General features: G+C 48.8%; 1 pseudogene across 1 annotated transcript; it reads left to right on the plus strand.

The window, feature by feature from the left end:
* Nucleotides 1-5,270: 5,270 nt before the first annotated feature.
* Nucleotides 5,271-8,492, plus strand: LOC110743647 (annotated as a pseudogene). Its single transcript, XR_004184923.1, has one exon. The product of XR_004184923.1 is annotated as an uncharacterized LOC110743647 (transcript).
* Nucleotides 8,493-17,126: the final 8,634 nt, after the last annotated feature.

Genomic DNA, 17,126 nt, shown 5'->3' on the forward strand with positions numbered 1-17,126 from the left:
TTTGGGTGCTTCAACCGGTCATCAGGACTCAGCTCTCAGAGTTGCCTTGTCTCTGTGGCTCTCTCTCTCCCAAGAGTGGCAAGATGGCTACCGGCATCCTTAGGGTCATGCTGGAATAGATTAGATGTCCCTGTGGAAAGCTAGACATTTTCCCAATAGTTGCAAATATTACATACATATATATACAAAGAGTCCTGGGACTGACTCATTTAACTGACATGTACCAGTCCCTGAAGGCCTTGTTGACTGGCCAGGCCTGGGTCAGTCCTGAATCTGGGTGGGGTCAGCCTCATCAGAACAGCACAGTGAGTTTGGGGGTAGGGGGACGGAATATGCAAAGAAAAACCAGGACAACGCTAAGCAGACAAAATAAAGGTATTTTTTTTCCCCCTATTACAACCAAGGCCACCTGGATTTCATAGTTCCTGCCCAGGAGGCAAACCTGGCTTACTAATTTCAGTGTTCTTTATTAGAGAGACACACATAGCAGAGACATAGGAAGGGAAATCAGAAGAGGGAGGGGAGGATAGAGCCTCTAAGGGCAAGAATGCATTTTTTTTTTTTTTTTTTGAAATTTTGTTTTCATTTGAGACAGGGTCTCACTCTGTTGCCCAAGATAGAGTGCAGTGACACAATCACAGCCCACTGCAGCCTCAACCTCCCTGGGTTCAGGCAATCCTGCCACCGCAGCAGCCTCCCCAGTAGCCGGGACTGCAGGTACATCCCCATGCCTGGCTAATTTCTGTTTTTGTTTTGTTTTGTTTTGTTTTTTAGAGACAGCATTTTGCCATGGTGCGCAGTCTGGTCTCAAACTCCTGGGCTCAAGCGATCTACCTGCCTTGGCCTCCCTAAGTACTGGGATTACAAACATAATCGTGGCTCCCAGCTGAGTGCTATAAGGGTCTTTTCCAAGCTGAGTGCTGTAAGGGTCTGGGATAGGCAAGGAAGATGCTAAGGGTGTGGCCACTTGCTGTACAGTGCAGCAGGGACCTTAGAACTACATAGAAGAATGCTGGCCGGGTGCAGTGGCTCATGCCTGTAATCCCAGCACTTTGGGAAGCCGAGGTGGGCAGATCATGAGGTCAAGAAATGAAGACCATCCTGGTCCACATGGTGAAATCTCATCTCTACTAAAAATACAAAAATTAGCTGGGCGTGGTGGCACGTGCCTGTAATCCCAGCTACTCGGGAGGCTGAAGCAGGAGAATCGCTTGAACCCAGAGGCGGAGGTTGCAATGAGCCGATCGCACCACTGCAGTCCAGCCTGGTGACAGAGCGAGACTTCGTCTGAAAAAAAAAAAAAAAGGAATATATAGAATGCCTTCTGAATAATCATTTCTTTTTTGAAATCATGGCAAAATCTCCCTGGACACAGGGATGGGTGTAAAGAGCAGCTGGGCAGGGGATGAGGGCCTGTGCCTGAGGTGTCCAAGGGCGGCCCCAGTTCCCTGCAGATCCAGTGCAGCGGGAGGTGCAGGTAGATCTCCCTCCCCAGGGCACAAAGTTGGGTGGGGAACAGCTGTCAGCACGAGCCACATCCCACCCCACCCCGCTCAGGCCTCAGAAACCTCAGGGAAATGCCTAGATGCTCCACCTCAAGGAAAACATTGAGGCCCCATAGCCAGGAGTGCCCTGTTTGTGTCTAAAAGTTGCCCCAGCCCACATTTACAGCTGGGAGGATCAGAAGGGCAATCTCTGTCTTCTCCCCAAAGGAAATCATACACATAGTTACCACCGGGAGCAGGGTGGGCCATCTGCACTCCTCATCCTACCTCGCCATCACCTTAGGAAGCAGCCATTCTCCTTGTCTTTACTGTAGAGAAGGAAACCTGGATGGCCTGCAGTTGAGGGGACCTGCGCAAGCTCACAGGACTCTTCATCACCATAACACCTCCCTCACCCCAAAATAAAAATGATCAAACCTGTCATGATGTCAGCAGCACCGGTGTTGGTCTTTGTGGGAGAGAAAAACACAGGCCAGGGCTGCAGCACCATTGTGTCTTCCCAGCCCGGAGAACACCATCGGATTCCCTCCCACACATGTTCCCAGACTGCCTGCCTGCCTCACTTACCTGCTCAGGGTGGGGCTGGAGGGTGGGCCCTGGGAACAGTAAGAACTGGCCAAGCCTGAGATGTCCTTCCCTCATTTAAGGGACCACCTTTTCCCTTCTCCCGCCATCCAGGGTGCCTGGATACTTGGGATTAGAAACTAGACTGGAAATGTAATCTTTCTTCCGTTTGGGGCTGAGAACTGGGTATTAGTAGGATTTTGAGTTTATAGCACAGCCATTTCCTAAAAGCAATTAAGACTACACCAGGCGCGGTGGCCCACGCCTGTAATCTCAGCGCTTTGGGAGGCTGAGGTGGGTGGATCACCTGAGGCTGGGAGTTCAAGACCAGCTTGACCAACACGGAGAAACCCCGTCTCTACTAAAAATACAAAATTAGCCAGGCGTGGTGGCACATGTCTGTAATCCCAGCTACTGGGTAGGCTAAAGCAGGAGAATCGAACCCGGGAGGCGGAGGTTGCAGTGAGCTGAGATCGCACCATTGCACTCCAGCAGCCTGGGTAACAAGAATGAAACTCTGTTTCAAAAAAAAAAAAAAAAATTACAGTCATCTCCCAGAAAAATCAAGAAGGAAGACTGTTGGAGGTTCAACCTATAGAAGATATGTTCTCATGGAATAAACCAAAAATAATTTTTATTTTTAAAAAAAATCAAGAACAGAAGTCTCTCAACATTTAAGTTTTACAGACAAATAGAACCTGAGCCACTGGGTTAAACATGACAAATGACACACAGTAACAAATATTGAAGATATCGTAATGCCAAAGCAACAGAAGCAGCACCAGAAATGTTGCTGAGGCCACCATTTAGTTAATGCAAGTTGAACATATGGCTTTGGTTACCTGTGGTTCCAGGCCAGAGGCATGAAAGTCAGTGTTTGGGGGAAAGCCAGGAGGAAAAGCTCCTCTCCCCACCCCCACCTTGTCACTCAAGGTTCTGGTGCCCAAATCTCGGGACACGCCTCCCATTTCACTCCTGCACCAACCCCACTCTTGTAACACTGCACATGCAAGATTGTGAGAATCTTCAAAGTGTGAATATTGCCTTCTTCATTTTAGAATCCATGATGTGCTTGTGGAGAGAATGAATGAATGCTCAAACATGAATGGAGACAGACAGAGAGGAAGGGCAGGCCTAACCAAGGAAACTTATTCTTTCCTAGAAAATCATTGATGAGCCTGGAGAGAGTTGGCTGAACAAAGGTAACAATTTTTTTTTATTATTATTTAACGTATTAAGTTGGTAGAAAAAGTAAAAGAGTGAATCGAGGTTTTTGGATTGGAAGAAGGGGCCCACTGAGTTCCCTCCGGGATTGTGGAGTTTCTTTTACAGCCACATGTGGAGAAGAAACTAAGGGCCACAGACCAAGTGACAGGTTGGATGGCAACCCTGGAAAAGCCACACACCTTGGCCTGTTGGAGGAAGAGGAGCAGTAGAACCTGCGTGGAGCCTGACAGAACCCAAGATGCCGTTCAGGAACCGAGAGGCCTTTCAAGATCACACACAGTTCTACAACACAGACATTTCGTCTTCTTGCCACTTAGCAGCGGGGCCCATCCCTCTGTGCCTCCAAGCTCCGTGGGCCATGTGGAAAACTCAGGTGTTCTGTCTCTGCCGGGATCTTCTTCCTGCTGCTTAGTTAAGTGTCTGCTGCTTCGGGGCCTCAAGTGCCTGCTTTATCTCCTTCTCCTTTACTACCAAGTCTTCACTCTAAGCAATTTGCCAAGACAGAGAATCTCACTGGCCTTGTGGGGCTGAGCCTTCCTTCACTGGCTGACCGACCGGGAAGTGGGCTGCTGCCTGAATCAGGTGCACGCCACAGTTCATCCAGCCGTGTGCAGAGTTCTAGGGTTATGCGCATGACCCCGTGTGTGCGCAGAGGCTCTTAGCAGGGGCCGAGAGCACTGTAGGCATCTTGAGGGCCAGAGTCCCCAGCCCCAGATCACAGATACAGCATGATCAAAATATGAGGGGTCAGGGGCAGAGATTATTTGGAATAATGTGCTGAGTTTGTACACTTTTGACAATTAAAAGCCCTATGTCCCCCTGATGTCATGCATATGCTCCAGAGGGGCCACTTGGGACAGAGAATCAACAATGGGCGCTTGGTGTGCACTGAAAGCTGATAGTGTATGTTTGTGGGGACTATACAGGGAGAGGAATATGAAGCCTTGACAAGATGTGGTGAGTATGTATCAGTGAGGTAGGTAACTCATTAATAAGGGACTTTGCAAGGTGGCAACACTGGTTCAAAGAGATTACGAGAATAAAGATTCTGTGAACTCAGAGAACGAAAAGGAATGCTGACATAAGATCACAAAGTTAGATACAAAACTGGTTAACGTGTGTGCTACAGGGCAGCAAAACTGTAACTTTTGGGGTAATTTATCTGACCAGATAGGAATCATTTGCATCTCTGCAGAACAGAAAAACATTTACCTTTTTTTTTTTTTTTGAGACAGTATCTGGCTCTGTCCCCCAGGCTGGAGTGCAGTAGCATGATCTTGGTTTACTGCAACCTCCACCGCCTAGGCTCAAGCCATCCTCCCACCTCAGCCTCCAGAGTAGCTGGGACTACAGGCACACACCACCATGTTGCCCAGGCAGGTCTCAAACTCTTGAGCTCAAGCCCACCTCAGCCTCCCAAAGTGCTGGGATTACAGGCGTGAGCTACCATACCCAGACAGCACTTACATTTTAACAGTTTCTACACAGTACTATCTCACGTTATTTTATTTTGTTTATTTTTTAATATCGATATGGGAATCTTGCTATGTTGCTGACACCAGTCTTGAACTCCTGGCCTTAAGCAATCCTTCCGTCTTGGCCTCCCAAAGTACTAGGGTTACAGGCCTGAGCCGGGGCTCCTGGCCTAACTAAGTTAAGAATGTTTGGACTCTATTTTTTAGTAAAAAGTAAGTCAAAGTTACCTTCCCCTAGATAGCCAAATGACTCTCAAATGGGCTTGTTAGACATTGCTTTAATTTAATATTGAAAGAACTTTTTGCTTCCCCTCCTCCTAGTTTTAATAATTCTTAACAGAGGGAAATAGCAACAAAATTTTTGCTGTAGTGGGTATTAAAGAAGGGAAAACAGACATGAATGCTAGAGTCAAAATGCTCAAGGAGCGGAGGCACCAGGGTTATCCACCTGGTTTGGCGGCACACCAGCGGGTGACCTGGAATCTGATTTCACTGGAGCTCGGTGTCCTCATCTATAAAATGAGCTATTGAACTACACACTTGGCAGGACTTTGCCCTAAAGATCATTTTCAAAATAAAATATATATATATATGCCACTTCCCTTTTCCCACATTAACCCTGAGAGACAAAGAGGAAGCGGGAAGCCAGCACATGGAAGCAATTTATTGCAGACGTTCCTGGGTTGGGAGAGGAGCCTTCTGACTGCTGCAGAGACCTTTACCGGAGGTGCGGAGAACTGCTGCGGGGCTCGGCGCGCACCGGGTTCCGGGGTGTTCACGGGCGGCGCTGCCTCTGCGCGCGCAGGACGGGAGTCGCCGGAGGACCGGTGGTGGATTCCCTCCCCGCATCCCTCCTCTGCGTCCAAAGTCAAATTGCTCTTTTCTCCGCCCACGCGGGCGTGGCGGCTGATATCCGGCCGCTGGGCGTCCCCGCGCCCCCGGGGGCCCCGCCCTGCCGCTATCTCCGCAGCCCACCCCGCGGCGCCTCCCTGCAGAGCTGCTCCCCCGCCCAAACCGCCGCGGCGCGACGCCGAGCCAGCCCCGCGAAGCTGCACCCACCCCTGAGGACCAGCCCCTCGAAGGCAGGGCCAGCACCTCCCCGGGCTGCTGCAGCCGTGAGCCACCCCTGTTTTGTGAAACACACACTCTGCCGTTTCAGGCCGCACTTGCCCGTTGCCATTTGCGTTTTCTGTGTTGACACAAGCAGGGACTCGGAATCCCTTGACTTTGAGTTGCAGATCGTGAGTGTTGGCGTCTCCGCTGCGTTACCAGGAAGGATGGAAGGGGCTTTAGCCTCCATCCTCACTTTCCTTCTCAAAGAGTTGGCTGAGCACCCAGAGTTTTCTCTTTGGCTTGTCTCAGGTCCCCTTTCCCTGAGAGGTGAAAAGTTTTTCAGAAAGGTGAGCGCTTTCTCTTTATTCCTAGGGGCCACTTCACACACTCCTTTTTCACCTCCAGAGTAGATGGAACCGTGGAACCATGGAACCCTGCCCTCTGGTTGTGTCTGTCATCTCCTACTGGGACCAGAGCCACAAAAGACCTAACTCTCTCCAGCGTGCAGGCATCCCAACTAGAAGAAGCAAGGAGGCAGAGACCAAGAGGATATCAAGAGGCGTTTGAACCCACAGAGAGGGCCTGGAACACAATGCTGAGCGTGGGCCCAACCACTGCTTCTCAGTGGGGTGGGAGAGTGGCGTGGGGAGAGTTGTGGGCATTTAGGGCAGGACAGTGCCCCGCCCCCGGCTTGGGACCGGGCTGCATTGCATCATCACTGTAACCACTAGCCGCCCCCGCCCTCACAACCCCTGTGTATGAAATGCAAGTAGCACCTCCCCATCGTTGTGACAACTCAAAATGCCACCTCCTATGCCCAAGCACTCTCTAATGAGGTGTTTCCTTAGGTTGAAAACCACTGTTAGATCATTTCCTAAAATATATCTCAAAAGATCAATTAGTTCCTTAAGATATAAGTAGGTGTTATATGAAAAGAGTAGCATGCTAATATCAGTATCATGCTGAGTTTGGGAAATGGTGGGTTAAAAAGTGGAGCAGGATTTACTTACAGGACTTCTCAGAACCTTTAATATGTATAAATATATATTTTGAATCACCAAGAGAGAGATGGACTATGCGGATCCCCAAATTTAATTGGCCCCGGAATTCTTTCTTTGTAGGACCCTTTTAGGTGCAGCCTATCTTAGATACCTCTGAACTACATTCTGTCGTCCAGGGCACTCTCTGGGGACTTCTGTATCCTCCCCAGTGTGAAGTGCAGGAGTGAGCAGTCAAAAGGCCCTTATGTTTTTACTGAATTGAAACACCTAGAATGTGTGACGATACCAGGAAGGAGGCCAGAGCTTCAAGAAACCGCTGCAAAGATGACCTCACAAAGAAATCATTGTGGCAGGGCCCCTGGCGCACTCAAGGTGATGTGACGTGTCCTGCTCCTGAGAGCACGCAGCCCTGCTGGCGCCTTGGGCTTGCATGGCTCAGGGAAAGGAAAATAGCCCGGGTGTTTGGAAGAGAAGTATGTGTGGATGGAATTACTCAAATGCTGATGGATGGATTGGGTCTCCTGTCCTGCTGGCCTGGCAGCCTCTGTGTGGAAGGCTTTGCCCAGGAGATGGGTCACAGCAGCTCTGGTGAGATGCTGGAAACATAAGCCCAGGCAGATATAATGGCAGTGAGTCACAGTAAACCAACAACCATCAGGTGCTCAGGAGGGAAGCTGAAACCAGGGGACTCACTGTGCTGAGCTAAGCGAGGAGCAGGACTCTCCTGTTGTGCAAAACACAAAGAGCAGAGTGTTCAAGTCCAAGGATCAGGTTCCTCCAAATGGAAGCCCAAGCTGTGCACACTGAGCTCCAGGGCTGGCGATACAATCACCTGCCTCTGCCTATGCAGGAGGGTGCCACCCAAACATACCCATTTCTCCTGGGGCATGGGCAGGGGCCAGGGGAGACAGGGCCCTACCACTTCCTGTGTAAAACTGAGTGAGCAGCCCAGCGCCCATCAGGGTCGAAGCACCTCACCTGCACCCCCCAGCCTTGTAATTTGGGCTCTGCTCACCACGTGCTCTGTGCTAGTGAAACTGCCCTCTGAGCAGAAATAAACTGTTGGCTCTTAAGTTTTTCCAGATTAACCAGACTGGCCAATGCCTGAGGCTCTGCGTTCAAGATAAAAGTGCCTAAGAAAGGAAAAAAAAGTGCAAGTAGGCAGTCCCCACTTCTCCAGGGCTGGCGGGCTCTGAGGATCCTGCCTTAGCCTGCTGAGCAGCCCAGAGTGGCTTTAAGAAGAAAAAAAAAAAGAGCCTGAACAACTTTTTTTTGCACATGGGTCACAGTCAAGCTTCTTAAACTTGGATGACAGTAAACCTATGACTAACTGGATAATTAAAGCCACAAGTCTGGAGGCCTGGGCAGGGCTCTGCTCTGGAATCTCCGGTGGCCTGTTCTATAGGCCAGCGTCCGTTGTCCTCCCCATAGCACAAATGCTTTTGTGAGTTGGAAACCCTCTGTGGTGACCTCTCTGTCTTCTCAAGGTCAGTTCTCCACTTGTCCATGGCTTCATGCCCCCACCCTGCATCCCTGTCCACTGCATGGAAGGAGGAAATCTAACCCACCAGCCACAGTGCAGCCCACACTCCCCACCCTGCCCCGACAGGAACATGACAGAAGGTTTCCAACTAAAACCAAAGTTACTCAGCAAAGCTTCCTGCCAGGCAGCCATGCTGGAGGGCGCAGCGTGCCTCTCTCTGCTCTATCTGTTTTATGAAACTTCTCTGCTGCAAGCACTTGAGAGCCTCCCAGCTTCCTGGGGAGAGTGGACTGAACTTCAAAGCAGACACCGCTGCAGCTAAGAAGCCCCTGGGTTGCTTCAAAGACTGTCTCTTCCCAGTCTGAAGCTTCTGGTGAATGTTTCTCCCTCATTTCTGAAACAACAGATAGAGCTGCTGAAGTTTACAACATCCCCCACGGCATTTCTGTGTTTCTGCCTTTAATCTAGGGCCCAAGTGACCACCCACAAGAATGCCCTGAACCCTGACTGCCTCAGGATGCATCCTGCAGTTTACATTCCCATGGTGCCTCCGCCTCCACTCCAGCCGCCTCTCTGGCCACCCCTGCCCCCTCCCTTCTCTCCTTCATGCCAAAAAGTGCCCTCGTCCTCTGATGGTGGACGAGGGGATTCGGTTAGGAGTCAGGATGGTCTATGTGATTTTTGTACAGTATTCCAGAATAGGTGTGTGGTTGCTTTAAAAATAAAAAGAAATGTGTCTTCCAAATCTTTGAAGCCCTTTGATTACAGGAAGCTGTGGACCGTGTTTAGCCTGTGGCTCTGTGTGCCCCTTGGCTGCTGCTGCTTACTCCTGACTGTGAGGTTGCTAACATAAGAAGCAAGAGTAATCTGGATTTGCGCTTCTTGGTAAAAACCCCTTTCCATTAACCTGTAAAACTCTAGAGGGCAGGGGATCTCTCACATTGAATCTTGTGGTCTTGTGAAAATACCTGGAAAATAGTAGGCATTCTCCAATGATTGTTGGATTCATGTCATTGCTTAAAAAAATAACAAAAACAAAAACAAAGTCACTCTCTCAGCTCAGAATGGTGTATTTGCAAGTGTTTAGGTCAAACATGTGTTGAGAAATTGCACATACACCGTGTACATCTCATGTCATCAGGAACTTACGTTACCAGACCTCTTGTTTCGCCCACTATCTTGTCATCTGTATTGAGCAGACTAATACCTAGCAAACCAGATAAGCCTTCAGGAGGTCTGTAGACTGAGGAGGGCATTTGAGATAAAGAAATCCCACAGAGTTCTAAAACCAAAATGAAAAGTATAAAGATGATTGTCCTGTGAAGTGGCCCCAAGCCTCAGACCCATCACCATCTGCCTCTGGCCTCACTTGGGGGCCAATGAAGATGCTCAGCTCAGAACCTCTTATCTGTGGTTGTGACTTCCTGGCTGGCCAGACCTGAAGGAGGTGGAGGAAGAAGTGCTGTGGTGAGTCCTGTGACTCAGAGGAAAGCAGCCAATACATGACGCCCAGCACAACCACCTGGGGTGGCTGCAGGGAGGTGGCCTAGGGACAGATGAAGCTGCAGTGGCGACCACCTCCCCTGCAGAAGGAGCTTTCTTGTCCCTCCTCATCCAAACACACTCCAACTTAAAAAATCATTATGCATAACTCCGAAAGCAGCTCTATGCTGTACCTGTGTGTGTCCTACCAGATTTCTTTGTTCCTGGGGGAAAACAGCAATAAACATCACATTCCTTTGCTGCTGCTTAAAGTTAAGAAAAGTTGCAGTCAAACCATCTATTAACAGATAAATTTAAGAACGGTGTGAGTTCCTGCCAGCTGCTGCTGATGGGTTTTCCAGAAGGGAATGATATGCCGGCAAGGCAGTGATTAAGTGTGATGACAACTACCAATTTAGTGAAGGGTCAGTGGTTTTCTTGTATATTTATTTATTTTTATTTATTTTATTTTATTTCATTTCATTTTATTTTTGAGACAGAGTCTTGCTCTGTCACCCAGGCTAGAGTGCAGTGGCATGATCTCAGCTCACTGCAACCTCTGCTTCCCGGGTTCAAGTGATTCTTCTGTCTCAGCCTCCTGAGTAGCTGCGATAACAGGCCGTGCTACCACGCCCAGCTAGTTTTTTGCATTTTTAGTAGAGATGGGGTTTCACTGTGTTAGCCAGCATAGTCTCGATCTCCTGACCTCGTGATCTGCCCGCCTTGGCCTCCCAAAATGCTGGGATTACAGGCATGAACCACCACACCTAGCCATTATTTATTTATTTTTGAATATTGAAACCCTCTGATTACTTACTTGAAATAATACCAAATAGTAGCATTATGGTAACAGCAAGAATTCAACCACTTCCTGGCAAGTAATAAGTATACTTCATTTTATTCTAATTTTCTCAAGTTTAGAAGTTACTTAGAAGTAAACTCTAAGTTCGGTCCACCCAGGTCTAAGGAAATCTTCCTTAGTGTCTTAGTTTGCTAATCCCAAAACGGTCTCTGGGAACACTCTGAGCAATGAGACCAAGGCCCTGCCCCCAGGCCATCTGCTGTCACCAAGCCAGGGCACCCGGCCTAGAGGGCTACATGTGGGTCGTAATGAGCCATCTGGCTGCCTGGCAGAAGGCATCCACGGGCAGGTGTCTGAGACGCTACTGACATTACCACCGACCTTTGCCAAGAAGCAGGTTTGGTTTTATCCAGAATGGCCCAGCGTGGTGGTGAGAATGCATCTTCCTGGTCCAGGACACTTTCAGGAACCAGACTGAAAATTCTCACCCTCAACATTGAATTTTTGCCTTAGCAGTAGGGTCTACACTTTCCCTGGGTTGTTCTGGGACTTCATTCTGACCATTTTCCTCCCCATCTGGAACAAAGCAGGTCTCTACATACCTTCATATCCTTCCATGTGTCCTGACCAGTCACAGGGGCAGTGTCAAGGCGTGGCTCCTGGAGGTTTTCTTTGTTTATTGGGGTTCTTCGGAGAAACAGAACTAGTAGGAGGTGTGTGTGTGTGTGTGTTTGTGTGTGTGTGGTGTGTATGTAAATAAAAGGAAATTTATTATGAGGAATTGGCTTCTGGGGTCATAGAGGTCGAGAAGTCCTGTGATCTGCCATCTGCCAGCTGGAGACCCAGGAAAACTAGTGATATTATAATACAACCCAAGTTGGAAAGCCTGGGAACCAGGAGAGCGGATGGATGAGATCTCAGTGGAGGACTGGAGTTCAGTGCTGCGATCATGGCTCACCACATAAAATGTCCCAGGTCAAGCAGTGAGGCCAGAAAAAAGGGGTAAATTCCTCCTTCCTCTACCTTTTGTTTTATTTAGGCCCTCAAAGGATTGGGTGATGCCCACTCACATTGGGGAAGGCAAGCAACCTGACTGTGTCCACCCATACAAACGCTGATTCCATCTGGAAACATCCTCCAAGACACACCCAGAAACAAGGTGTTACCTGGGCACCTCAGGCCAGTCAGGTTGACACATACAATTAACCATCACAACTTTGTTTTTAAAATAGAAGTGCAATTTAGGCTGGGCTTAGTGTTCACACCTATAATCCCAGCACTTTGGGAGGCTGAAGCAGGCAGATCACCTGAGCTCAGGGGTTCGAGATGAGCTTGGCCAACGTGGTGAAAACCCGTCTCTACTAAAAATACAAAAATTAGCCAGGTGTGGAGGTGCAGGCCTATAGTCCCAGCTAGTCAGGAGGCTGAGGCAGGATAATTGATTGAACCCAGGAGACAGAGGTTGCAGTGAGCCGAGATTGCGCCACTGAACTCCAGCCTGGGTGATAGAGTGAGACTCTGTCTCACCAAAAAAAAAAAAGTGCAATTTAAATCAAAACAGTTTAATATACAACAAATATTGATGTAGCTTTACATAAAGTCCTTTAGCCATTCCTTGCTCCCAAACAAAATGCCACCTGCAAGAGTTTCCTATATAGAAATTCTATTGTCACGACTCATCTGCTGTGACACGTGTCACAAATAGTTTCTGGTATAGTATCAGAGTACATACATTATTTACCTTTGGCCTGGCAGGCGCAGTGGCTCATGCCTGTAATCTCAGCACTTTGGGAGGCTAAGGAGGGTGGATCGTCTGAACCCAGGAGTTCAAGAGCAGCATGGGAAACATAGTAAAACCCTGTCTCTACAAAAAATACAAAAATTAACTGGACATGGTGGCTCATGCCAATAGTCCCACCTGCTCTGGAGGCTGAGGTGAGAAGATCCCTTGAACCCGGGAGGTAGAGACTAGGGTGAGCCATGATCGCACCACTTCGCTCCAGCCTGGGCAACACAGTAAGACCATGTCTCAAAAAAATTATTTACCTTTAAAAACTAAATTATAGCTCAAAGTGATTGGTGTTACAGGGTACCTCTCTGTTACTTGGGTTTAAATTTGTTTCTAGAATGGGAAAGGAGACAGTGTGAGAGCTTGTAGCCTGGCTACACTCCTGAGGAGAGCCAGGGAGAGTGCTCTGCTGGCACCATCCGAGCCCGCTGTCATCAGGGCTTATTGGGAGCAGTGGACAGACAGAGGGAGAAGGAAGGTGAGGACTGCTGATCCATGGTGCTGTAGTAGGCTGTTACACAGCGGCAGAGAAAGTGGATTCCTAAGGCTTTAGAGAGCCAGAGCCTTCCTTCTCCCTCCAACAATGGACGTCACCAAGTATAATTTATCCTAAATCCACCAAGTGGATTGAGGCTCTTAAGATATAAGGACCTCCTTTGGGTTCTTCCTATTTGGGGGCAGAATATTAGAGCACACCCAGACCAGTCCTGCGGCCAGGACTCTACCCAGACTATAGCCTGAAGGTTCAATTTGCTTGGTCTAAGGAATTTTTTTTTTATGTTTTTGTTTTTTAAAAATAGAGTGGGGGTTTTGCTATGTTGCCCAGCGTGGTCTTGAACTCCTGGTCTCAAGTGATCCTCTCATCTCAGCCTCCCAGTATTGGGATTACAGGCATGAGCCACCATGCCCGGCCTAAGGAATTGTAAAAATTAAGTGCCATCATTTTAAAATTAGGAAAATTCAGGTAAAATTGAGATTCCTGATTTCTTCCAAGAATCACAAGTTTCACCGTGTTTGGCAACACTAGACTGTGTTCCTACACAACAGCAGCGGGTAAGAGCACACGGTGAGTGAGCACACAGCACCCCCTCCTCTGCTCACTGCACCCCAACACTCACCCATGCAGCCCCACCCCACTTGCTTGGAGTGTCCTGCAGGCGAGGGGCCACTGTGTCACTCCCACCACAGAGCCCCACTCTCCTGTTCTCTCTGCGACTCAGAGGACGTCTAGACCCGTGTTTTCTGGACAGAAGTCAGCCCTGGGAGCCACAGTTTATTCCTTCCTTCGCCCCTACACAAACGCAAAAGCCTCCTCCCCATTTACTAAGCCAAAGAATGTCAGGATTGAATGTTTTGAAAGAAGAGTTAAAGACAGCTTTAGCCCTGGCATTCCACAGCTCCTTATTAACACAGAGACTTTTCATAATTCTGAGACAGCTGGAGACACGTTTTTGTGAATTCAAAACTCCTGTGAAGGACGCTGGCCTCAAGGGTGCGGGGGAGGCTGGTCAGGATTCCTAATGTGCTCTTGGACTCAGGGCAGGTGCAGCTGGTGTTCTAGACCACAGCACAATGGCAAGAAGGCCTGAGACCCTCTGGAGCAAGTCAGGGTCCAGGCACCACTGGCCCCAGGTGAGCCCAAGATGCAGGCTTCAGTGTCAAATTAGCTGAGAAACAGACAGGACCCAGGGCCTGAGCACACAGACAGCCCCACACACGTGGGATCACACACTGATTCGCTCATGGGAGCTGACTGTGAGGGCTGACATTGCCTTTGGACTGAATTGTATGGGATGTGCTAAAAGAGGCTTTGGAGTCAGAAAATGTTAGAGCCCAGCAAGGCACTCTAGAAAGCATCTGTTCCAGGGTCCCCAACAGTGACTGCTCTTGAGAATCTTCTAAACACTTCCAAAGTACAGATTCCGGCCAGGCGTGGTGGCTCACACCTGTAATCCCAGCTACTTGGGAGGCTGAGGTGGGAGAATCGCTTGAACCTGGGAGGCGGAGGTTGCAGTGAGCCGAGATTGTGCCACTGCACTCCAGCCTGGGTGACAGAGTGAGACTCTGTGTCAAAAAACAAACAAAAAACAAAATATAGATTCCTAGGTTCCAGCTACCCCTGCCCCAACACACACACACATATGCACATATGCACACACATGGATTCTCGTGAGCATCCAGGTTTGGGAACCACTGATATAGTCCAAACCTTTCCATTCGGTTTCTCAAGTACAGTACTAGGTTCAGTGACATTTCCAAGGCCACATCGCTGGTTTCGTGGGACTGGGATTACAGTACAAGTTTCTTGACTACAAACCGAGGGCTTTTTCTACAACACGCTATCTGTCTCCTGGATGTATCATAAAGGAGGCTGCTGATGTACCCCAGAAATTTCTGGATGTGGAGAGAGGGTAAGAAGCATAGTCTTTGTGCTTGTAAACCAAGGTAATTTTCCCCAATATTGGCCTCAGTCTCAAGTCTCTCTGGGCAAGAGATTCTGCCTCTAGCTCTACAATTACTGCAGTTTCCCTTGTTTTTTGAGAGGAGATGAAAAGTACTGTACATGTGTGTGGAGACTTCTCTGTGCCTCAGTTTACCTCTAAAATGGAGAGAGTGGCGAACACCCTTCTACCTTCTTCCTTGGGGCTCTGCAGATTGACCACAAATAGATTGACCACACAGATTGATTGACCTGTGAAACCCCAAGGCAGGAAAAGAAACTTTCTGTGCCCACACAGGTGTTCTTTTTTTTTTTTTTTTTTTTTTTGAGACGGAGTCTCGCTCTTTTGCCCAGGCTGGAGTGCAGTGGCGCTGTCTCGGCTCACTGCAAGCTCTGCCTCTCGGGTTGACGCCATTCTCCTGCCTCAGCCTCTTGAGTAGCTGGGACTACAGGCGCCCACCAACACAGCCAGCTAATTTTTTGTATTTTTAGTAGAGACGGGGTTTCACTGTGTTAACCAAGATGGTCTCGATCTCCTGACCTCGTGATCCACCTGCCTTGGCCTCCCAAAGTGCTGGGATTACAGGCGTGAGCCACCGCGCCCGGCCACAGAGGTATTCTTAAAGTCAGGGTTGCTCTTGGCACACATATCAATAATCCTGATGTCTAGGTACCGTTGCAGATCCTTTGGCTCCCCTCTACCCATTCCAGGAAAGACTGCCTGTCTTCTCCTAGTTTCTTGAGGGCTGATGAAATATTTCCTGAATGTGATCTCAGATGGAATCCCAGTTTTGAGGGACCAAACAAGATTTTTCTTTTTTTTTTTTTTTCCTTTTTTTTTTTTTTTTTTTTGAGATGGAGTCTGGCTCTGTCGCCCAGGCTGGAATGCAGTGGCGCGATCTCGGCTCACTGCAAGCTCCGCCTCCCGGGTTCACGCCATTCTCCTGCCTCAGCCTCCCCAGTACCTGGGACTACAGGCGACCGCCATCACGCCTGGCTAATTTTTCTATTTTTAGTAGAGATGGGTTTTCACCGTGTTAGCCAGGACGGTCTCGATCTCCTGACCTTGTGATTTGCCCACTTTGGCCTCCCAAAGTGCTGGGATTACAGGGGTGAGCCACCGTGCCTGGCCAAGATTTTTAAAAAATTAAATACTACTATTAAATAGCTGGTATTGAGTTATTGCTAAGTGCCAGGCATTATGCGAAACACTTTACATGCATTATGGCATTTAATCCTCACCACAACCCTAGTGAAATAAATATCAATATAATTAAAAGTATAAATATAAGCGAAGTGCTATAATAGTCTCATTTTACAGATGTGGAAAATGAGGCTCAGAAAAGTTAACGTGCCCAAGATCACACAGCTGCTAAATGACAGAGCCACGATTCAACCCACATAGTCATTTCTAGAAGCAAAGTTCCAGTAAAGGGATTGATGACTGGTCACCGTCGTCACGAACCTGACCTTTCCTGCAGCACTGCCTGGTACTTTCCCAGTACAGTGTTCTGCCCTGACACAGCCAAGGCCAAGGGCAGTGTAGGCACAGCAGCCATGACTCTCTGCTGGGAGGTTAACAGCTCCATCAGTTCAGGGACTGCCTGACCCAGCCTGACCAAATTAGAGCAAGTAATGGGTGTGACATAATTTGACATGTACATTGTTAATTGAACCCAGTGGGAGATGATTTTAAATAGAGGCGAATACCACGCTGTGAACTATTTGGGTTATGAAGCTCTTATTCTCTTATGCTTGCAGGAGAAAGAATTGTGCCATGAAAAATGGAAAACTCCCGAGAAGCTGTTCCAGCGTCAGGAGAGCAGCAGACAAGCTGGACTGGGGAAGATTCTTCCTGGAAGTTTCGGAGATGTCACTCTCATTTCCTAGCATCTGACCCCCAAATCCTCTCAAAGCCCAAATCAAGAACCACAGACTCTAGTCATCTTTCCCCCAGAGACTTCCTAACTGGGGGACCGGAAACCCCAATTACAAAGCCTGCCCTGGTAAGACGGCAAAACAGGCACCGCTTCAAGTCCCCAAATGCAGCCCTCACAGCAGTCTCCCTTTCTGAGGTTCAGAGAACCAAGAGCCCACCCCAGGTCCTCGCTGAGGGACTCATGCAGGTGCAGTCTCTCTGGGCGTCACCCTATGCCCAACTCCTAGGCCTCTTCCCTCCTCACGATCAAAACTTACCTGTCCTATTTCCCGTGCCCTCCTACTTGCTTCCTGACCTTCATGAAGAGTACGAGTGCCGCATGTGCTAGTGCCACCGATCCTAATGGCTTATGATGTGTTTATCCTC

This window comes from Papio anubis, chromosome 7, assembly GCF_008728515.1.
Source record: "Papio anubis isolate 15944 chromosome 7, Panubis1.0, whole genome shotgun sequence".
Classification (NCBI taxonomy): Eukaryota; Metazoa; Chordata; class Mammalia; order Primates; family Cercopithecidae; genus Papio; species Papio anubis.